This window comes from Schistocerca piceifrons, chromosome 7, assembly GCF_021461385.2.
Source record: "Schistocerca piceifrons isolate TAMUIC-IGC-003096 chromosome 7, iqSchPice1.1, whole genome shotgun sequence".
NCBI lineage: Eukaryota > Metazoa > Arthropoda > Insecta > Orthoptera > Acrididae > Schistocerca > Schistocerca piceifrons.
In genome coordinates, this window is record NC_060144.1 from 126,845,033 (window position 1) to 126,870,417 (window position 25,385).

Genomic DNA, 25,385 nt, shown 5'->3' on the forward strand with positions numbered 1-25,385 from the left:
GCATGGTGTGGGATCCTTACCAGGTAGGGGTAACGGAGTATATCGAGAAAGTTCAAGGAACAGCAGCACGTTTTGTACTATCGAGAAATAGGTGAGACAGTGACAGACATAGTACAGGATGTGGTGTGAACATCATTACAATAAATGCATTATTCGTTGATGCTGGATCTTCTCACGAAATTTCAATAACCATCTTTCTTCTCTGAATGCGGAAGTATTTTGTTGACGTCGACCTATACAGGGAGAAACGATCATAATAATAAACTAAAGGAAATCAGAGCCGACACAAACAGATATAGGTGTTTGTCTTTTCCGCGCTCTGTTCTAGAGTGAAATAACAGATAATTGTTGTGAAAGTGATTCTATGAACCTTCTGCCAGGCACTTAAGTGATTTGCAGAGTAACCGTATAGACGTAGTTGCTGCCTCTATAGCCGTCCATAATTGCGAAAGTGTTGTTGGTCCAAGATTTTGTGCACGAACTGACCTATCGATTATGTCCCTTACGTGTTCAATGGTATTGTTGTCGGGCGGCCCGGATGGCCAAATCATTCGCTCGAATTATCCAGAATGTGCTTGAAACCAATCACGAACAACTGTGGCCAGTGACATGGCTCCTTGTCATCCATAAAAATTCCATCGTTGTTTGGCATGAATGGAGTCTACAAGTATCCGAACATCAATGTTTCCAGTCAATGATGTATGTAAAATTAGCCCAGACCATTATGGAGCCATCACATCCCGTACAGTGCCTTGTTGACGACCTGGGTCCATGGCTTCGTGGGGTCTGCACCACATGCGAACCCTACTATTGGCTCATACCAACTGAAATCGGGACTCATCTGGCCAGGTGTGGTGTAACGACGTATTAGGTTTTCGTTTGATATATGACCATGTGCAGACTTCGTCACCTACGTCAGTTACAACCCACTTCAAAAATGATTCATATTCTTTTTAAATTGTCATAGAATGGTTCTTGAACGAAACTGTAAAACATCAGTTGAGTCGTGTGCAGAGAATTACATCACTTGGGCCAATTGGGTTTCGTAAACTTTTTCGAATTTAAATTTCGTTTGTTTCTCCTCAGAAAATTATGTCGACACACGTTATCTTGATCTAATCGATATCAGAATCACACATTAAATAAACTTTTTAGATTCAAAGTTTCGGCCAACGCTGTCTGAATCAATAATCTTGTCAAATATATTATTAATCTGTTCACATAACTCTTCATAAATAAATCTTCAAGACACGTGTTTCAACTTTAGTAGCATACACTATTTTATTAGCTTCCTACACATACAGATGTGAACTTGAGCGTTGACAGACAGTGACTGATATCTCAATAAGATAAAGCTCTATTTTTTTTTGTCATTGTTGTACAAAAAGAGTATAAAAATTCATTTTTAATTTTTAGAAACACGACGCAACAACTCGGTTCCAGGATCTTCTGTTGCTCCTTGGCTGTCGACCCGCGACGTATAGCGGCCAGCAATTTCCTCTCTGGTCGCGGCAACGAAGATGCTGTCCCCGTTCGTTGCGCCGATCTCTCCGTACATGAAACACATAAAAAAAATACAAAACCTTTAGATAATTCACATCTATTATAAATAATAAGAAAACACATAAACAAAACTAAATTAAACTTATAGTCACCTGCAAACTGGGCTGACTTTGGTGGATGGGTGACGCTTAATTTCGTCCCACTACATACCCCACCCACAAGCTCAGTTTGTCAGGTTTTAACCGAAATTAAAACTTTTCAATATACAATATTTAACTGTTAATACATTTTTCTCACATTTTACGTAACCTAGAGCCCTTGCTCTTAGATAGATTTAATACTTTTAATACGATATTGTTGTGACTATTTGTCATTTACTCTTAATTGTGCTATTATGGTAGTTCGTATCCGAATATAGGGAGATTGCTCCTCTTCGGTTAATAGTTGCTAATAAATACTAATTTAGTACGTTCTTTAACGTTGTACATTAGGACAGAGCATTCAAATTGTGATAGATTAGTTATAGTTTCATTTATTTACTAGAGTTATTCTTTTCAAGAATGTATATTACTAATAAGTTTCTCACAATAACTAATAGTACTATTTACTTTACGTCATTCTCTTCCCTAATGCCTTATTTATGCCTGAGGTCAAGAAGAAATCAAGCAAAACTTTCTTTAGAATCTCGGCACGGCTTTCTTTACCTTCGGACACCTTGTTGGGTAATGGCCATTTATTTAGGAGAAACAAGCGAGAGAGCCCCGTTTGGTGTGTTCTATATTAACACTATTACAAACCTCTATTAAAAGCACTCTGCTATGTTCTCGTGAGCCATATAGCTCTGGACGCCCATGGTCCCTAAAACTATTAACCATCCCCTTTGGTTCCTACTATCCGAGTAAATTTAAAATATGCAAAATTCCTTTTGACCTAAGAGCAAAATTTCTTCCATATAAATCCCCCTTTTGGTTATCTTTCTCTTTTTGAAGTACCAGTAGATTATTGTAGAACACATGTTTAAGCTTTCTGTTTCATTCTTTAAAATAATACGTAACTATCACGAAAAACTTCACATGAATAAACTATGAATGCTCTTCCGTGTGTGGCATATACTAATTATTAACGTATTTAGGAATGAAGGGTTTCATTTGATCAACACTATATAATCCTTTAATTACACCTGATGAAGGTTCCATAAGAAGTAATGCTTTGGGATGTACAATCTTATGTACAACATATGGACCTTCAAAGATAAAGAAGAATTTTCTACATTCCTTATCGATCTTAGAACTTTTAGGATGAGATCGTACTAACACAAGATCTCCTACCTGAAATGAGGGTTCTATAGCCTGTTGATTATAACTTTTAATTCTCCGTTCGGCATTTTTTACAATCTGTTCGCAAACTTTTTCGTCTGGAATGCATTGTTGTATCTCATTTACTGGTGGCCAAGGTAAAGCAGCTAGTAAAGGCTCACCTATAATTCGTTTGCCTAAAATTTCTATAGGTGATAATCCCGTCGTTAGGTGAGGCAATTCATTTAATATCTTTTCGAATTCAGGCATTAGTTTGGCCCACCGAGTATGTTTATGCGCACAATAAGTTCTACATAATCGTCCTAATTCTTTCATGACTCTTTCTACTAAATTACTTTGAGGGTGATATTTCGAAATTAAGATATGTTTGATTCCATATTGTCTTATCATATCTTAAAATCTTTGACTAATAAAGGCACTACCGTTGTCAGACATAAGTCGTTTAGGAATGCCCCAGTTAACAAAGTAATTTCGGGTGAGGCAGCGTATAACGCTTGCTGTATTCGCTCGTTTCAAAGTATATAGTTTCACATGTTTGGACCAACATTCCATTACAACAAACACATATGTTAATCCTCCTGAACTCCGAGGCAGAGGGCCGAAAAAATCTAATGACAGTAGATCCCACAAACCTCGAGGAATTACAGCATATAATTTATAACGCTTGGATTTGTTATTAACTTTAACCTTTTGACAGGTTTCACAAGCCCTAATAATACTTCTCACAATACGGGACATATTTTTGAAATAATAATACTTCATTAGATGTTTAATACATTTATGAATTCCAAAATGCCCGTAACCTTCATGAATATAAGTAATTAACTCGTCCACAACAGTTTTCGGAATGCAGATTTTCCATCTCTGGTGTTCCCTCTGTGCTTTCCAATACAACAAGTCGTTAAAATATAACCACACACCCCGGGTGTTAACTGTTTCGTCCCCATTATTAAGGTTTTATATAATTCGTAGAATAACATTTTTCTTTCCCTTATGTAATACGATAACTTACTACTTAGGACTCGTATTAAATGACTTTCAATAATTGGTTCTTCAATTAATTTAGCACGGTTTAAATTCCATTCGAAATAATTCCTATAACCTCTCCACCGTTTAGAATATGGAGGAGGGTCTAACAACTCTAAAGTTAAGTGTTGTTGTTTTCCTCTTGACCAATAATTTTGTTTAAATTGCTTAACAAAATCATCCCAATCCCTGAATTCAGTTCTATGCAGTACTGCCCATTCCGCAGCTTCTGCTTCTAAATGTCCTATTACAAATTGAATGCGTTTTTCATTACTCCATTTAGGAGATAATGATGTTTCAAAAGCTTTTATAAAGATTATAGGGTGCAGTTCGCCTCCTGGTTTGAATACAGGAAATCGACTTGCTACATTTGAATTTGTTGTTATGTCATCCAGACATTCTGCGAGAGAAATAGTCGGATTTTGCTTAGATTGCAGAGACGGAGTTGCATCGGATTGGCTTGCCGTGATTGCTTTATTCATATTGTTGTCGTCCGAGCTAGCAAATTCGATGCGACTGTTGTCTCTGATTATGTTATTACCTCTGCTACCTGAAATGTTCTCGTTATTATCTAATTCCGATAACCGTTTAGTAATTTCCTGTATCCGCATTTCTGTATTGGATACGCGATTAGCTAATATCGATTCTTCACTGTGTTCACGATGTGAACGCTCTGTACCTTCGTCAATATTATTATCTTCGGCAGTCTCAAGATTACTGCATATTTCAGTAATTAAAAATTTCATGTTTTCGATTTCGGTATGGTCCTTTTCTACTTGATGAGTTAATGTCTCTAATTCTACATTATCTATTGAAGAAATCTCTACAGGTTTGGTAGAGACCTCTTTAATAGATTTCAATAATTCTCTGCGAACAGTTTCTGTTTGCATAGAAAATTCATCTCGTAACATATCGTTATTTTTCTGTATTTCATTTACAACTAAGATATTGACACTATCTAGTCTCTCGGTTAAGTCAGTGATATCGTTTCGCATGCGAGCTTTTTCCTCGCGCGATTCCTGGATATGTTCTTCTAACCTTTTACAATTATCAGCAATCTTATTACTAAGTCCTACTAGTTTTTCCTGCATTTCAACTTTAGAAGACTCTATTTTACCACTTAATTCTCGACTGGTTTCATTAAGATGTTCCTGTAACCTGTCTGTCGATTTTGTTAGCTCCCCTTTAAGTTCCTCTTTTAATCTAGCAGTAGATTCTTCGTTAGACTGTTTTAATCTAGCAGTAGATTCTTCGTTAGACTGTTTTAATTCCTGTTTTAGTTCCTCTTTTAATCTAGCAGTAGATTCCTCGTTAGACTGTTTTAATTCCTGTTTTAGTTCCTCTTTTAATCTAGCAGTAGATTCCTCGTTAGACTGTTTTAATTCCTGTTTTAGTTCCTCTTTGAATCTAGCAGTAGATTCCTCGTTAGACTGTTTTAATTTAGCGATCGCCCTAAAAAGGGCTCTCATGCTCCTATCGGATATAGATTGCTCTTCGTCTGACATTTCACTTCCCGACATTATTGTAAACTATTAACTATTTACACACGCAGATTTGTAATCAACAATCCTGTAAAAGCACACTTCCTATGTACAACACTCCACTTCCAACTTGAAACAAACTCACCGGACACTAATATTGTAATTTGTAGTTCTCGATGATCAGTGTGCTGCTATGGGCTGCAGATGTAACAGCCGTCGATGCAGCCGCTGAGATGCTGCGACCCCGCTTCCGCAACCGGCAGGACGCTGAGTCGAACACCGGAAACGTCGCTGGCTGCAACCACGCCCGGCACCGCCGTAGACAGGCGAAGCCCTCAGCAACACCTCTAATACCAGCCGGAGGAACGCCCCGCAGCTGACGTACTGGGCCTATTAGTTTAGGGAGAAAAAGGGTTGTCGAGGTTTGCAGCGTTCAGCTGCTGCCCAACAGATGCGCCTTCTCGTGGAACAACTGCGTGACCGTACTGCTTGGCTGCACTCCGTCAGATGCCCACACCCGCGAAGTCGCCGCTGGCTGGTGAAGGCTCCACGAAAACTCGCGTTGACTTCCGAAGGACTCTTGATGCTTTGTTTCGTACCTGTGTGCCTTAGTTGTACACAAGTCCTGTTTCTAAGGTCGCCACGGTGTGGTGTAACGACGTATTAGGTTTTCGTTTGATATATGACCATGTGCAGACTTCGTCACCTACGTCAGTTACAACCCACTTCAAAAATGATTCATATTCTTTTTAAATTGTCATAGAATGGTTCTTGAACGAAACTGTAAAACATCAGTTGAGTCGTGTGCAGAGAATTACATCACTTGGGCCAATTGGGTTTCGTAAACTTTTTCGAATTTAAATTTCGTTTGTTTCTCCTCAGAAAATTATGTCGACACACGTTATCTTGATCTAATCGATATCAGAATCACACATTAAATAAACTTCTTAGATTCAAAGTTTCGGCCAACGCTGTCTGAATCAATAATCTTGTCAAATATATTATTAATCCGTTCACATAACTCTTCATAAATAAATCTTCAAGACACGTGTTTCATCTTTAGTAGCATACACTATTTTATTAGCTTCCTACACATACAGATGTGAACTTGAGCGTTGACAGACAGTGACTGATATCTCAATAAGATTAAGCTCTATTTTTTTTGTCATTGTTGTACAAAAAGAGTATAAAAATTCATTTTTAATTTTTAGAAACACGACGCAACAACTCGGTTCCAGGATCTTCTATTGCTCCTTGGCTGTCGACCCGCGACGTATAGCGGCCAGCAATTTCCTCTCTGGTCGCGGCAACGAAGATGCTGTCCCCGTTCGTTGCGCCGATCTCTCCGTACATGAAACACATAAAAAAAATACAAAACCTTTAGATAATTCACATCTATTATAAATAATAAGAAAACACATAAACAAAACTAAATTAAACTTATAGTCACCTGCAAACTGGGCTGACTTTGGTGGATGGGTGACGCTTAATTTCGTCCCACTACACAGGCCACGATTTTCGAGTAGTCCACAGTCGAACCGACAAGGTCACGAGCCCAGGAGACGCACTGCAAGCGATATCGTGCTGTTAGCAACGGCACTCGCGTCGGCCATCTGGTGCCATAGCCCATTAACACCAAGTTTCGCATCACTGTGCTAACGAATATGTCAAAAATGGTAACTTGTAGTGGAAGCATAGAGGACAGTATCTCATTAGGGACCGACAGATGGTAGAATGTTAGTTCCATCTAAATCAGTGAAATAGATGTTGTAATTTGAAAAGAATATTCTGAGACAGTTAAAGGAGGTTGTTGCAATGCTTTTGCTTAATCTGGGACTGAGGTTTAACTAGACAAAGTTTTATTACTACCCTCAAAACCGATACCCTTTTCTTTGTGTACCTAAGACGTGCCTTCTAAAGGAGATGTGGACTGTTGGTATAACAGTTGTAAATTGTCGTAGCTGTGTTGGGAAAGTACCAGAGCTCCAAGCGCTAATAGAAAGCACTGATGCTCAAATCGTTATAGGCACTGAAATCTGGCTAAAGCCGGATATAAGCTCAGCCGAAATGTTTACGAAGAACCTAACGGTGTTCTGAAAGGATAGGGTAAACACGGTTGGCGATGGAGTGTTTCTTGCTGTCAGTAGTTTAACTTGTCGCGAAATTGAAGTAGATACTTCCTGTGAGTTGGTATGGGCAGAGGTCATTGTTGGCAACCGGAATAAAATAATGATTGGATCCTTTTACCGACCTCACAATTCAAATGGTACAATTGCTGAAAGACAGGTTTGTTTGTGTGGCCATCCTCCGCAGCAATCATATAAATACTTGTTTTGTAAATAAAACTGCGTTTTTCTGCTGCTAGTTACTTTATTTATCCCATACGCGTTTCACCTTCTGCTGTTCTAAGGCATCATCAGTTGGACCTATAACGATACAGTTTTGTTAGTTATAGATTATCAAACAGTTCAATTCGCGATTTTATGTAAAAAATTAATTACTTACGATTTGCTGATCTGCGCTTCCTCACTTATATTCACAATATTCACAGCGTAAATATTGCGACTCCATTACGTGTTTCATGTTCTTTGGTATATTTTCCTATTTGTTGCCAACCTAGCGAAGTATATGTTCGAAACTAACTTCTATTTATAATGTTTATACAGTGTATGTGTGTGTGTGAGTGGGAGAGGGAGGGGGATAGGGCCGACGAGGCTTTTTTTCACAATTGAAAGAGAACAGAAAAACCAAATTAATTTTCTGCATATAACAATAAAAAACAAAACAATAAGCATATGTTTGAAATTTACCGTAAACCCACAGCAACGGACATTATCATTCCCCAATCCTCGAACTACCCACACGTACAAAAGCAAGCAGCACTTCGACACATGCTCCATATACTCAACACAGCACCACTCACCAAAGAAAGCTACTAAAAACAACTGGACATAATAATGCAGATTGCACAAAATAATGATTACAATAATAACACAGTCACAAAGCTAAACAACAAAATTAAAATTAAAATAAAAGCAGAAAGCTCCAAACCACAGACAACAACATAACAGAACCAAACACAAACACGCAGTCCCATAACAACTACACAGGATATCAGAATAAGACGAAAGAAAACACAAGATGGTATACCATGACATACAAACACAAACTCACCCATAAAATCACCAACATTTTCAAAAGACAGGGTGCCCGCATCTCGTGGTCGTGCGGTAGCGTTCTCGCTTCCCACGCCCGGGTTCCCGGGTTCGATTCCCGGCGGGGTCAGGGATTTTCTCTGCCTCGTGATGGCTGGGTGTTGTGTGCTGTCCTTAGGTTAGTTAGGTTTAAGTAGTTCTAAGTTCTAGGGAACTGATGACTATAGATGTTAAGTCCCATAGTGCTCAGAGCCATTTGAACCATTTGAGCCAAAAGACAGGGAATAAACATAGCATACACAACAGACAATTCTATATAAAAATACACCCCAAAACAGACGAAAAACAAGAGACACATACCAGAAAGCAGGTATATATCAGCTACAGTGTAACACTTGTGAAGGCACATACATAGGGCAAACAGGGAGAACTTTTGATGCCAGATACAAAGAACACATGACAGCCTGGAAATATGGGACAAACCACTCCACATTTGCAGAACACCTCAGAGAACATGACCACAAACCAAACACTAGAGAAGATGACATGAAAATACTTAGAATCAACAATAAAAATCACTTCTGACCATGCAAGAAAATTACCACATACAGAAAACCAAAGCAGGGGGGAAAATCCTGTTGAATGACCAAGTACACATGCCAAGCAATTCATAATTTATACTAATAGATAAAATAACAGAATAACGTTCGCAAAAAGTATTAATATAATAATACTTCCCAAAGTAGTAATAACAGAACCCAACATCTTTACACTCACTCATCCATAAACCCCTCCACAGAATATTGAAACGAAAAGCCAAACCAGCTGTTACCAAAGTTTTCAACCACCCGCTAATAGCTAGTACACCCGCTTTCCCCCCTCCCCCCCAAAAAAAGCCTCGTCGGCTCTATCCCCCTCCCTCTCCCACTCATACACACACACACACACGGTATAAACATCATAAACAGAAGTTAGTCTCGAACATATACTTCGTTAGCTTGGCAACGAATAGGAAAACATGCCAAAGAAGATGAAACACGGAATGAAGTCGCCATATTAACGCTGTGAAAAGTAGTGCACGACGAAATAGTTGTATCGAGTGACAAAAGAAAGTAGTCCACCACAAAAAAGGGGGAGAAACATGATCAGTGTGGGGAAGGCCAGAACACAAATATGTGATAATGTGGTAGCGATAACAATGGTTGGGCGACCTCCAGACCAGATGTGACGAAACGCAGATCAGCAAATCGTAAATAATTAATTTTTTTACAAAAAATCACGAAGTGAACTGTTTGATAATCTACAACTAACAAAACTGTATCGTTATAGATGCCACTGATGATGCCTTAGAACAAGAGAAGGCGAAACGCGTATGGGATAAATAAAGTAACTAGCAGCAGGAGAAGGCAGTTTTATTTACAAAACAAGTAGTTGCTGAAAGGTTCAAAGAAAACTTGAGTTTGATTTCAAACACGTACACGACTCATACGATAATAGTTGGTGGTGACTTTAATTTACCCTCGATATGTTGGCAAAAATACATGTTTAATTTCAGGGTACGCATAAAATATCATCCGAAATTCTGCTAAACGCATTCTCTGAAAATTATTTCGAGCAGTTAGTTCATGAGCCCACGCGAATAGTAAACGGTTGTGAAAACACACTTGACCTCTTAGCAACAATTAATCCTGAGACAATAATGAGCATCAAAACCGATTCAGGGATTAGTGAACACAGGGTTGTCGTAGCGAGATTGAATATTGCAATCCCCAAATATTCGAAAAGTAAGCGAAAAATATACCTATTAAAAAAACAGATAAAAATTCGCTTTATGCCTTCCTGAGAGACAATCTCCACTCATTCCAAATTAATAACATAAGAGTAGACCAGATGTGGCTTAAATTCAAAGACATAGTATCGACAGCAATTGAGAGATTTATACCAAACAAATTAACAAACGACGGAGCTGATCCTCCTTGGTACACAAAACGTGTTAGAACACTGTTGCAGAAACAACGAAACAAACATGCCAAACTTAAACAGACGCAAAATTTCCAATATTGGCGATCTTTTACAGAAGCTCGAAATTTAGCATGGACGTCAATGCGAGATGCTTATAACAGTTTCCACAAGAAACTTTTCTCGAAACCTGTCAGAAAATCCAAAAAGATTCTCGTCGTATGTGAAGTATGTTAGCGGCAAGAAACAATCGATCCCTTCTCTACGCGATAGCAATGGAGATACTATCGAGGACACTGCTGCGAAAGCAGAGTTACTAAACACAGCCTTCCGAAATGCCTTCACAAAAGAAGAAGAAGTAAACATTCCAGAATTCGAATCGAGAACAGCTTGCAACATGAATAAGGTAGAAGTAAATATCCTCGGAGTAGTGAAGCAACTTAAATCACTTAATAAAAGCAAGTCTTCTGGTCCAGACTGTATACCAATTAGGTTACTTTCGGAGTATGCTGTTGCATTAGCTCCATAGTTAACAATGATATACAACCGTCCGCTCGACGAAAGATCCATACACAAAGACTAGAAAGTTGCACAGGTCACACCAATATTGAAGAAAGGTAGTAGGAGTAATCCACTAAACTACAGGCCCATACAATTTGGAGTAGGAATTAAAATCCTTGGGGACCTGGAAGCGCAGTTGAACGGAATGGACATTGTCTTGAAATGAGGACACAAGATGAACATCAACAAAAGCAAAATGAGGATAATGGAATGTAGTCTAATTAAATCAGGTTATGCTGAGGGAATGAGATTAGGAAATAGGCAGTTAAAGTAGTAGATGAGTTTTACTATTTCAGTAGCAAAATAACTGGTGATGGTCGAAGTAGAGAGGACATAAAATGTAGACTGGCAATGGCAAGGAAAGCGTTCCTGAAGAAGAGAAATTTGTTGACATCGAGTATAGATTTAAGTGTCAGGAAGTCTTTTCTGAAAGTATTTGTACGGAGCGTAGCCATGTATGGAAGTGAAACATGAACGATTAATAGTTTAGACATGAAGAAAATAGAAGCTTTCGATATGTGGTGCTACAGAAGAATGCTGAAGATTAGATGGGTAGATCACGCAACTAATGCAGAGGTACTGAATAGAATTGGGGAGAAGAGGAATCTGTGGCAAAACTTGACTAGAAGAAGGGGTCGGTTGGTAGGACACGTTCTGAGGCATCAAGGGATCATCAATTTAGTATTGGAGGGAAGCAGGGAGGGTAAAAATCGTACAAGGAGACCAAGGCGTGAATAAACTACCGTAAACAGATTCAAGATGTAGGTTGCAGTAGTTACTCGGAGATGAAGAATCTTGCACAGGATAGAGTAGCATGGAGAGCTCCAGCAAACCAGTCTCTGGACTCAAGACCACAACAACAACAACAACAAATATTGTATGTGTATCAGGTGTGTGTGCCTGCATGTGTGCTTCCTCATGTGTTTGTGTGTAAACTTGTGAGTGCGTTTGAGTGTAGATGACTGAGTAAATATGTATGCCTATATGTAAGTACGTCCAGTTTATCTTTTTCTTAATACGTAGCATACTATGTATGCATGAATATATAAACACCATGTGCTGGAAAAAAATTTATAATGTTGAGAAAGAGCAATATATATAATAAAGTTTAAAAGGAGTAAAATAATCAGCAAAATTCAAAAATTGCAAATGGATAAAAAAATTGTTTTACCGTATTTCTGTCTTTTGCACTACACTTGCATGTGAGATTGTGGGAGTGCATGTCCAAATAACAAGTTTTTTTAAGTTTGACTTCGCTCTAGCTGTCCAAGTCATACTAGTACTAGGTGTGAGTTCCAACCAGTTCCTTTTAGTGCATCTGTTTGGGATTGACTTTTTAGGACCGTCCTCTTCATTCTATTATTAAGGTATTTCAGCAGCTTGAGGTGGAAAATTTTTTGGGCTACTCAGTTCAGTGCATAAAGTAAGCCTTCTGTTTGGACGGAATTTCACTACTAATAGTAGTAGTACTAGTGTAAGAAAAACTATACATCTGCACTAGCTGTAATCAGTACCGAAACGTAATATAAAAAAATCAGCCAGAACTATTATTTGTAAAACGAAGAACCATGAATAAAAAAATTTCAAACAGTGACTAAAACTGTGAATTTAAAAACCAGTATTACTTCGTGTATTGCTGAAACAACAAGATTTGTGAATGTAAAGCTGTGTTACGAGGGTGAACATCTATGTCTGAATAAAAAATTGTTACCCCTTACCATAAGTCTTCGCTTTTATTTCAGAAATCCCTACCCTTACAAATCTGTATAAAGGCTGTACAAAATGTTTTTTAAACCATCGTCGCCAGTTTTATAAAGGCCTCATCGCTACTGCTGTGGGTGTCAAGTTGCTAATGTTTTTACGGTAGGCCGAGTTTGTGAAACGGCTTCTGGTGCAGTATGCCGCTAAGACAATTTCTCCCTGCCACTATTACACAGCTGTGCCCCAGGGTAAGGTAAAAGGATAGGAGAACGAAGGTTCTACAACATTCCAAAAATTAGTAATAAAGTCATACAAATGGGTTAAAAAGGTTTACTTATTTTTGTGATTTGTTGAATAATGAAGTCAAGCAGATTTATCCCCTTATCACCGCATGATAATCGTTTTTGAAGTTTTGTTCCAGGTCCACAGTAGTTATATCCAGGAATGTGTAATTCGACCGATAGTTTGTCGAGAATACTCTAATGAGTTTCCTATCACGCATCTTATGCTATTCTGAGGTTGTGGTCTGTGCATCCTGTTACATAGCATATCGTCATCGTCGATCTAGTATTTTTGCGATGTGGGTAAACCAAGCCATTTAACTAACGCCCTATTCCCTTGACACCTTATAGCTCTCTATACAAGAAACAATCTGGTTCCGAGATCTTCTTCCACTCTTCTGTGTAAAAGCATCCTGCAGTTTCACTACCACTGCTGTCCTTTAAGAGGTAGGTTCTAGGATTTGTTCTCTGCATTTTGGAAACAGTGTGTATCTCCGTTGACCAGTTAGGCATGTATGACTTCTCAAACGCTGTCTTGAAGTACGTTCTAAATCACCTACATTAAATTGCTGTTTACGTGGATCTAACATTTTAAATCCATATTTGGGATTTCACTGCTCCTTTCAGATGTTTACCGGCCGTTGTGGTCGAGCGGTTCTAGGCGCTTCAGTCCGGAACCGCGCTGCTGCCACGGTCGCAGGTTCGTATCCTGCCTCGGGCATGGATCCGTGTGATGTCCTTAGGTTAGTTAGGTTCAAGTAGTTGTAAGTCTAGGGGACTGATGACCTCAGACGTTAAGTCCCACAGTACTTAGAGACTTTTTTTTCAGATGTTTCACGACACTCATTTTCAGGTGAATGAATGTCGAGTAGTGATGAATTCCATAACGTTCCAACACAGCCTTGAAACATCTATTCTAAAACTCACCACCAGGATCTGTTTGAAGATTGTCTAGGCTTCGATTCATCCCTGTTTGCAGCAATCGCTCAAACGCATCCGCGACTTCCTTCCCTATTTTCGCTTTCAGGGCTAAGGCCCAGGAAAATTTAAAATAATATCAATAACAATTAAAATATATTTGAATCCTTTATTCACACGAGAATATTCCCCCACGTCGACAAGATCCACCTGTCACAGGTCGTCCAAACCTTTAATCGTAACACATCTTTGGTTTGTGCTGTTCTCGAACTACAGTCTCCACACTTATTCGATGATCCCTGTCTCTCTAAGCTCATAAATTATTGAAACAACTTCATTAGAATGAGTTGTATTACCAGCGGCGGTTTATGCCAAGAGTAGTCGTAGCTGAGCTATTAGCTCATTTGGGTCGTTGCAAGATATACACTGTGGGAGTCGATTGCTCGCTCTTGTATGCTGAATGTCAGTACCATCACAACTGTTATTTTTTCACCATCCAATAGAGGTTTTATAATGGATTTGTATTTTACATTGCTTTGACTTTTGCATTCTTATGCAGATCAGTCAGTAGCAATATTTAAAACATTTCGAGATATTTAGTGGAATAATTTACAGTTTTTGTCGTGCTTAGGAAAATAAGGTTCATTGTACCTGATGTTCTTTGAGACTGTCCATCACCGATCTGTATTATGTCCTCAGTTAAAGATACAGGCTGCGGGCCGAACATATATGGGTTCGATTCCCGACTGGGTCGGAGATTTTTTCCACTCAGGGACTGGGTATTGTGTTGTCTTCATCATCATCATCATCATCATCATCTCATACCCATCGACGTGCAAGTCGCTGAAGTGGCGTCAACCCAAGAGACTTGTACCAGGCGACCGGTCTACGCGAGGGGAGGCCCTAGCCACATGACATTCCCATTACCACTGAAACCAAATGTTTTGTCTATCCCAGCGTCGCTGTGACGGTTAGTGGAATCGATAATAGCATCATCGTCGTCGTTGTGGAATTTCGCTGAGAGTTCATAGAGAGATTGAGTAACTGGTTTAAAGTTTTCTTTCAATGTCGGCTCTACTTCAAATGCCCTAATCTCAGCAATGGTAACCTCTCCAGAACAGCCTTCCATGCTTCGATGACTTTATGCTTAGTTGGCATTTCGCTGTATAGTAATCGGACTTCTGTGCAGCGTGAGGTTTTATATTTCCGCTCTTCCTCTTCTTGTGCTGCTCTCCCTTCACAGTAACAGCTATTGTACCTTTAGTTAAGCCGCCTACTTTCTTTTCAGTATTAACCCATACATACCCTGTTCCCTTCTCAATAACAGCTATCTCCCCGTCAGTGTCGTTCACTTTCTTTTCGATTGCATTAACTCAATAGTTCAATGCATCGTTCAGTCTCAGAAGGGTATGACAATACCTCTGTAGTTGTTTGCGCACACCTCCATCTTCACGTTCGAGGTGCGAATTTAGCCATGGTGTGGCGTATACTGATGTACTCACATCTTTCCATGGCTCTCTATATATGAGCTCCTGACGTTCCATCTATACCTGCCACCAATCAGCTTCCTCGTTTTATCAACAACGAGAAACTCCTATTGCGAGTAATTCCAGCAACCTGCAAATATTTTTATAAAATTTTTGAAAGTCGTGTTGGTTCCTACATGAGCCTGGTAAATGTATTTTAAATTCAGATTGTACTGTTTGTTTACTATAATTAGGTTTGCATTATCCCTCACCAGCTGTTTTGGGATTCTGGAATATATGTCACTCAGACAAAATACATCAACAGCCATTTGGCAACCAGAACAGAAATATCGTCGAATTTGATGTGAGTTTTCCACGGGAACATCATCAAATATTAACACTGTGTTTGGGTATACTTTTCCCGGTGGAGGGATATCACTGTTCACACTTAATTTTGTGTACGACACACCATCCACGCTCCGCAATATCTCCTATATTGGTTGGTATTGTACTGGGACAGTTTTTTTTTTTTTAAATACACATACACTACTGGCCATTAAAATTGCTACACCACGAAGATGACGTGAAACAGACGCGAAATTTAACCGAGAGGAAGAACATGCTGTGATATGCAAATTATTAGCTTTTCAGAGCATTCACACAAGGTTGGCGCCGGTGGAGACACCTACAACGTGCTGACATGAGGAAAGTTTCCAACCGATTTCTCATACACAAACAGCAGTTGACCGGCGTTGCCTGGTTCAAATGGCTCTGAGCACTATGGGACTCAACTGCTGTGGTCATAAGACCCCTAGAACTTAGAACTACTTAAACCTAACTAACCTAAGGACAGCACACAACACCCAGCCATCACGAGGCAGAGAAAATCCCTGACCCCGCCGGGAATCGAACCCGGGAACCCGGGCGTGGGAAGCGAGAACGCTACCGCACGACCACGAGATGCGGGCGTTGCCTGGTGAAACGTTGTTGTGATGCCTCGTGTAAGGAGGAGAAATGCGTACCATCACGTTTCCGACTTTGATAAAAGTCGGATTGTAGCCTATCGCGATTGCGGTTTATCGTATCTCGACATTGCTGCTCGCGTTGGTCGAGATCCAATGACTGTTAGCAGAATATGGAATCGGTGCGTTCAGGAGGGTAATACGGAACGCCGTGCTGGATCCCAACGGCCTCGTATTACTAGCAGTCGAGATGACAGGCATCTTATCCGCATGGCTGTAACGACTCGTGCAGCGACATCTAGATCCCTGAATCAACAGATGGGGACGTTTGCAAGTCAACAACCATGTGCATAAACAGTCTGACGACGTTTGCAGCAGCATGGACTATCAGCTCGGAGACTATGGCTGCGGTTACCTTTGACGCTGCATCACAGACAGGAGCGCCTGCGATGGTGTACTCAACGACGAATCTGGGTGCACGAATGGCAAAACGTCATTTTTTGGATGACTCCAAGTTCTGTTTACAGCATCATGATGGTCGCATCCACGTTTGGCGACATCACAGTGAACGCACATTGGAAGTGTGTATTCGTCATCGCCATACTGGCGTATCGTCCGGCGTGATGGTATGGGGTGCCATTGGCTACACGTCTCGGCCACCTCTTGTTCGCAATGACGGCACTTGGAACAGTGGACGTTCCATTTCAGATGTGTTACGACTCGTAGCTCTATCCTTCATTTGATCCCTGCGGAACACTACATTTCAGCAGGATAATGCACGACCGCATGTTGCAGGCCCAGACGGACCTTTCTGCATACAGGAAATGTTCTACTGCTGCCCTGGCCAGCACATTCTCCAGATCTCTCACCAATTGAAAACGTCTGCTCAATAGTGGCCGAGCAACTGACTCGTCACAATACACCAGCCACTACTCTTGATGAACTGTGGTATTGTGTTGACGCTGCATGGGCAGTTGTACCTGTACAAGCCATCGAAGCTCTGTTTGACTCAATGCCCAGGCCTATAAAGGCCGTTATTACGGCCAGAGGTGGTTGTTCTGGGTACTGATTTCTCAGGATTTATGCACCCAAATTGCGTGAAAATGTAATCACATGTCAGTTCTAGTAAAATATATTTGTCCGATGAATACCCGTTTATAATCTGTATTCCTTCTTGGTGTAGCAGTTTTAATGGCCAGTAGTGTACATGCTCAAAGTAGACTCCTTACGGATGTGTTAGCAGTGACATGAGAATATTTGTCTTGCCGCTGTTGGACGGACCTACAATTATTACAACAAAGTCTTGAGGCATCATCCCCCTGCTATGATACCTACTACATGTATTAGTGTGCATTGGGTTTCTACAGAAAATAATGAATACTGTGCGGTGCTATGATACCGACTATATCAGGTAGTGGCGTGCAATGGCTTTTATAGAGAATATAATTAAATGACATAATTTTCGGCTGTTGCATATTTGCAGTGAAAATATTGTTTGCCATACCTTTAGTACTTGTAATATAGCCAGACGTAAGAAAATATAACGAGAGGTAAGAAATAACACACATGCGTGGTTATATACACTTTTATTCGTTAATTGTACACGAGGTGCACTACATCAACAGATTCTTCTTTAATACCAGTGCAGAACATAGAAAATAAAGCCTTCTTGTAAATACAGAATTCAGCGTGTATTTCTCTAAAACTTATTGGCAGTACATTAGTTCCCGTTAGCACCATATTGCGCCACTGTGCGAAGTCGTCTACATGCTCACTGTTCGTAGGGAGATACTCTGTACTGTCCCTATACACAGCTTTAACGCAAGGCGAGCATCTGTTCAGTCTCTCTAACACAATGGCTAGCTCCATCTGCAGACCAAACAAGTTTGTAATGGTGGACCACTGTAGATAAAAGAACGTGTCACACAGAGTGCAGAGTTATTGTACATTGTTCCAGTGGATAGAGTTAGAGCAGGACAGTAAATGTCCAGAGGATAAAGGAGGATACTCGGCGGTCAACTACTGCTTGATGTAGGCTTTTGCACGACACAGTTCATCCCATTCTACCTCTGTAAACTGCACTTTAACACTTTCGGGTGCATTCTCAACCTCTATCACAACACACCAGAGTCTGTAGATGCTTCTATACCAATACATAAATGCTTCAAACCACTAGCCGTTAAATTATGCACTGAAGTGAACAGTAGAGGTGCAGGGGGCTTAATCTCCTCATCCAGTACATCCTACCTTTGCCCATTCAGTATCTTTTTATCTGGCGTTGCTGCTTATGATTAGTCTATTATCTTACACACATTATGGTGGTAATTAGAACCCGAGTATCAAGTGGAAGCTGGGTTAGTGCAGTTTCTGTTGAAATCGACAGGACGTAAGCTCCGGGTTGGACGTGTCCGTGGACTGCCGTTATTTGTGGCAACGACACGTGCCATAAACGTGTGCGGCGGGCAGCAGATCGGTCATTGGGGGCAGGGTAGTGCTCCGCCACACAGGGGCGCCCCTTCCCGCCTCTCGCACGTAATTGGTTATTTTATGCCGCGCTCGACAGCTCTGGCGCGCTGAGATGCGTAATATCCTTTAATTTAACGGGCGGCTACTATAATGAGCGAGTTATTAATTTTTAAATCTGTGTTATTTTTTAATTTGCCGTCTCGTCTGCGCACTGCAACCCGCTAGGAGAACGGGGGGTAAGGAAGCAGAACACCCACGCGGAAGCTGTTGCGAGCGCCAGAACTGTCATCTCCATCCCACAGGACATCGCTTGTTGTGCCACAGCGCTCTCTGTAAGCCACTGTTCTCCAGAAACGTGGCCTTGTGAATACGTACCGTTATGTTTTTCGGAAGCTACTACGCAAAATTCTTCAGAACTGTAATAACCCACTGCTTTTAGCCGTTGCGAACCACTGTGTTTGGCTGCGCATTAATACAGTCCTCTTGAAACATGTTACTAAATGTCCAGTCCAAATTCTGAAACAAATTGTACACGGATTTTCAACCTCATATTCAGGCAAACCTACGTGTTTAGTATTTGTAGACTTAGAGAAAGCTTTTGACAATGTTGACTGGAATACTCTCTTTCGAATTCTAAACGTGGCAGGGGTAAAATACAGGGAGCGAAAGGCTATTTACAATTTGTACAGAAACCAGATGGCAGTTATAAGAGTCGAGGGACATGAAAGGGAAGCAGTGGTTGGGAAGGGAGTGAGACAGGGTTGAAGCCTCTCCCCGATGTTATTCAATCTGTATACTGAGCAAGCAGTGAAGGAAACAAAAGAAAAATTCGGAGTAGGTATTAAGATCCATGGAGAAGACATAAAAACTTTGAGGTTCGCCGATGACATGGTAATTCTGTCAGAGACAGCAAAGGACTTGGAAGAGCAGTTGAACGGAATGGACAGTGTCATGAAAGGAGGGTATAAGATGAACATCAACAAAAGCAAAACGAGGATAATGGAATGTAGTCGAATTAAGTCGGGTGATGCTTAGGGAATTAGATTAGGAAATGAGATAAAGTAGTAAAGGAGTTTTGCTATTTGGGGAGCAAAATGATGGTCGAAGTAGAGAGGATATCAAATGTAGACTGGCAATGGCAAGGAAAGCGTTTCTGAAGAAGAGAAATTTGTTAACATCGAGTATTGATTTAAGTGTCAGGAAGTCGTTTCTGAAAGTATTTGTACGGAGTGTAGCCATGTATGGAAGTGAAACATGGACGATAACTAGTTTGGACAAGAAGAGAACAGAAGCTTTCGAAATGTGGTGTTACAGAAGAATGCTGAAGATTAGATGGGTAGATCATATAACTAATGAGGAGGTATTGAATAGGATTGGGGAGAAGAGAAGTTTGTGGCACAACTTAACTAGAAGAAGGGATCGGTTGGTAGGGCATGTTCTGAGGCATCAAGTGATCACCAGTTTAGTATTGGAGGGCAGCGTGGAGGGTAAAAATCGTAGGGGGAGACCAAGAGATGAATACACTAAACAGATTCAGAAGGATGTAGGTTGCAGTAGGTACTGGGAGATGAAGAGGCTTGCACAGGATAGAGCAGCATGGAGAGCTGCATCAAACCAGTCTCAGGACTGAAGACCGCAACAACAACATTCAGGCATGGTTCCCTGATAACGCAATCTGACTCCGATATTCTAACGACAGTAATGGTGTGATCAAAAGTGCTACGCGAATTTGATTTAAGATTTCCTGAAAGAGACAGATAATAAGTTACAATCAACAATGCTGTTGCATTAATGCAGAGCTATGTAATGAACTTCGCCCTGTAGATAAAACCAACGCGAGGCAGTATACAGTGCGAATGTTAATAACATCGACAAACTGCAGGGACGGATTCGTTAATGGCACTGGGGAAAAAAAGGTCCTATTGAAACGTCCCCTTTGAACAATTATACATGACTGTGTTTGTACTGACACACAGTGTTTTTAGCGCAACGCAATCTCACTTTCAAAAATCCCTACAAAAGAATGGCCCTGACTAACATTAACCTATACCTTTCACAAATCACTTACCTCACCAAAAACCTTCGTTCCTCGAACTACTGCAATACAGCGAGCGCCACTACTGCCAGCTAAATAAAATATTCAAACTACTGAAGGCACTAACTACTGATAGGCATAGTTAGCAAATGAAAGATTTTGATAGAGAACAAACAATGTTTTTACCTCAATAGTGTTCCAAAGTCATAATGTATATAGCAGTTCATGACATCCAGTCTTACAAATTTCAAAACTCCGCCATCTCTCTCCCCACATCCACCACTGCTGGCGGCTCACCTCCAACTGCGCAACGCTACGCGCTGTTCACATCCAGCTGCCGCTGCCTAACACTACAATGGCAGACAACAATGCAAACTAGCCACAGACTGCACACAGCACAGCCAGTCATTTTTCATACAGAGCGCTACGTGGCGTTACCAATAAGAAAACCTAAACAGCCTACTTACACTATGGATATGCGTCCGGAAATGCATAGTTGCCACAGACTGATGACAGTTGCTGTGACCTCGTGCCGTGTGTTCCTTGTGTGTTGCAGGCTGCGTAATTTACGAAGTGTATTGTAAGCAGCAGAATTGTCCAGTATTCATGCCAGGAACAACTCGAGATGCTGTTATGTAGACCAAGGAGGTGAGAACGGTGTGTTATCGATAGCTACGATGCCACAACGTACGTACGCTCTGCAGAGATGGCACTACGAGACACCGACGACAGCGCCCTCCAGCAGGCGATGTCCAGATCTACGAGCTCCGCTCCAGATCCTCCCCATTTGATGAAGAACAGACGGCCTGGACATTTCGCTTCATACACTTCGCATCACTTGCAGCGGGTTTAGCGCTTGCTCATCATTACAAAGTTATGTATGCCTTGTATACAGGGTGTTACAAAAAGGCACGGCCAAACTTTCAGGAAACATTCCTCACACACAAAGAAAGAAAATATGTTATGTGGACATGTGTCCGTAAACGCCTACTTTCCATGTTAGAGCTCATTTTATTACTTCTCTTCAGATCACATTAATCATGGAATGGAAACACACAGCAACAGAGCGTACCAGCGTGACTTCAAACGCTTTGTTACAGGAAATGTTCAAAATGTCCTCCGTTAGCGAGGATACATGGCATCCACCCTCCGTCGCATGGAATCCCTGATGCGCTGATGCAGTCCTGGAGAATGGCGTGTTGTATTACAGCCGTCCACAATACGAGCACGAAGAGTCTCTACATTTGGTACCGGGGTTGCGTAGACAAGAGCTTTCAAATGCCCCCATAAATGAAAGTCAACAAGGTTGAGGTCAGGAGAGCGTGGAGGCCATGGAATTAGTCCGCCTCTACCAATCCATCGGTCACCGAATCTGTTGTTGAGAAGCGTACGAACACTTCGACTGAAATGTGCAGGAGCTCCATCGTGCATGAACCACATGTTGTGTCGTACTTGTAAAGGCACATGTTCTAGCAGCACAGGTAGAGTATCCCGTATGACATCATGATAACGTGCTCCATTGACCATAGGTCGAAGAACGTGTGGTCCAATCAAGACATCACCAACAATGCCTACCCAAACGTTCACAGAAAATCTGTGTTAACGACGTGATTGCACAATTGCGTGCGGATTCTCGTCAACCCACACATGTTGATTATGAAAATTTACAATTTGATCACGTTGGAATGAAGCCTCATCCGTAAAGAGAACATTTGCACTGAAATGAGGATTGACACATTGTCGGATGAACCATTCGCAGAAGTGTACCCGTGGAGGCCAATCAGTTGCTGATAGTGCCTGCACACGCTGTACTTGGTACGGAAACAACTGGTTCTCCCGTAGCACTCTCCATACAGTGACGTGGTCAACGCTACCTTGTAGGACAGCAACTTCTCTGACGCTGACATTAGGGTTATCGTCAACCGCACGAAGAATTGCCTCGTCCATTGCAGGTGTCCTCGTCGTTCTAGGTCTTCCCCAGTCGCGAGTCATAGGCTGGAATGTTCCGTGCTCTCTAAGACGCCGATCAATTGCTTCGAACGTCTTCTTGTCGGGACACCTTCGTTCTGGAAATCTGTCTCCATACAAACGTACCGCGCCACAGCTATTGCCCCGTGCTAATCCATACATCAAATGGGCATCTGCCAACTCCGCATTTGTAAACATTGCACTGACTGCAAAACCACGTTCGTGATGAACACTAACCTGTTGATGCTACGTACTGATGTGCTTGATGCTAGTACTGTAGAGCAATGAGTCGCATGTCAACACAAGCACCGAAGTCAACATTACCTTCCTTCAATTGGGCCAACTGGCGGTGAATCGAAGAATTACAGTACATACTGACGAAACGAAAATGAGCTCTAACATGGAAATTAAGCGTTTCCGGACACATGTCCACATAACATCTTTTCTTTATTCGTGTGTGAGGAATGTTTCCTGAAAGTTTGGCTGTACCTTTTTGTAACACCCTGTATATTCATGCACCAGTAAACCGCTTTTACTTTCTTGCAGTACCGACGTGTTTTTACCTTTTCCTGCTCCTACTCACTTCCTACATTCGGCCTGCCTTTCAGTTTACAGGAGCGGACCCACGCGCTGCCTTCCAGGCGGGATACAATAAAACGGTCGAGAGGCAGCAAGGCCATACCAAAACACGTACCCACACAGACATCAGCAACATCACATTTCAAGCTTTTCTTGGTCGTTTGTTTTGTCGTGGGTCCTTTCAGACAATGGACGTGCACGGCGCCGGCGGACTGCGCGTACACTATCTTTGGAGGACGGGGTTATACGGGATACTAAGACGAGCTCCAGGCAAGTGGACCGGCAACGGGTGTAAGCCAAAGTGTATTATGTGTATCCTGGACGACAACCGCTACATCTACATCTACATCCATACTCCACAAGCCACCTGACGGTGTGTGGTGGAGGATACCTTGAGTACCTCTATCGGTTCTCCCTTCTATTCCAGTCTCGTATTGTTCGTGGAAAGAAGGATTGTCGGTATGCTTCTGCGTGGGCTCTAATATCTCTGATTTTATCCTCATGGTCTCTTCGCGAGATATACGTAGGAGGGAGCAATATACTGCTTGACTCCTCGGTGAAGGTATGTTCTCGAAACTTCAACAAAAGCCCGTACCGAGCTACTGAACGTCTCTCCTGCAGAGTCTTCCACTGGAGTTTATCTGTCATCTCCGTAACGCTTTCGCGATCACTAAATGATCCTGTAACGAAGCGCGCTGCTCTCAGTTAGATCTTCTCTATCTCTTCTATCAACCCTATCTGGTACGGATCCCACACTGCTGAGCAGTATTCGAGCAGTGGGCGAGCAAGAGTACTGTAACCTACTTCTTTTGTTTTCGGATTGCATTTCCTTAGGATTCTTCCAATGAATCTGTCTGGCATCATTACCGACGATCATCTTTATATGATCATTCCATTTTAAATCACTCCTAATGCGTACTCCCAGATAATTTATGGAATTAACTGCTTCCAGTTGCTGACCTGCTATATTGTAGCTAAATGATATGGGATCTTTCTTTCTATGTATTCGCAGCACATTACACTTCTCTACATTGAGATTCAATTGCCATTCCCAGAACCATGCGTCATTTCGCTGCAGATCCTCCTGCATTTCAGTACAATTTTCCATTGTTACAACCTCTCGATATACCACAGCATCATCCGCAAAAAGCGTCAGTGAACTTCCGATGCCATCCACAAGGTCATTTATGTATATTGTGAATAGCAATGGTCCTACGTCACTCCCCTGCGGCACACCTGAAATCACTCTTACTTCGGAAGACTTCTCTCCATTGAGAATGGCGTGCTGCGTTCTGTTATCTAGGAACTCTTCAAACCAATCACACAATTGGTCTGATATTCCATATGCTCTTACTTTGTTCATTAAACGACTGTGGGGAACTGTGTGGAACGCCTTGCGGAAGTCAAGTAACACGGCATCTACCTGGGAACCCGTGTCTATGGCCCTATGAGTCTCGTGGACGAATAGCGCGATCTGGGTTTCACACGATCGTCTTTTTCGAAACCCATGCTGATTCCAACAGAGTAGATTTCTAGTTTCCAGAAAAGTCATTATACTCGAACATAATACGTGTTCCAAAATTCTACAACTGATCGACGTTAGAGATATAGGTCTATAGTTCTGCACATCTGTTCGACGTCCCTTCTTGAAAACGGGGATGGCCTGCGCCCTTTTCCAATCCCCTGGAACGCTACGCTCTTCTAGAGACCTACGGTACACCGCTACAAGAAGGGGGGCAAGTTCCTTCGCGTACTCTGTGTAAAATCGAACTGGTATCCCATCAGGTCCAGCGGCCTTTCCTCTTTTGAGCGATTTTAGTTGTTTTTCTATCCCTCTGTCGTCTATTTCGATATCTACCATTTTGTCATGTGTGCGACAATCTAGAGAATGGACTATAGTGCAGTCTTCCTCTGCGAAACAGCTTTGGAAAAAGACATTTAGTGTTTCGGTCTTTAGTCTGTCATCCTCCGTTTCAGTACAATTTTGGTCACAGAGTGTCTGGACATA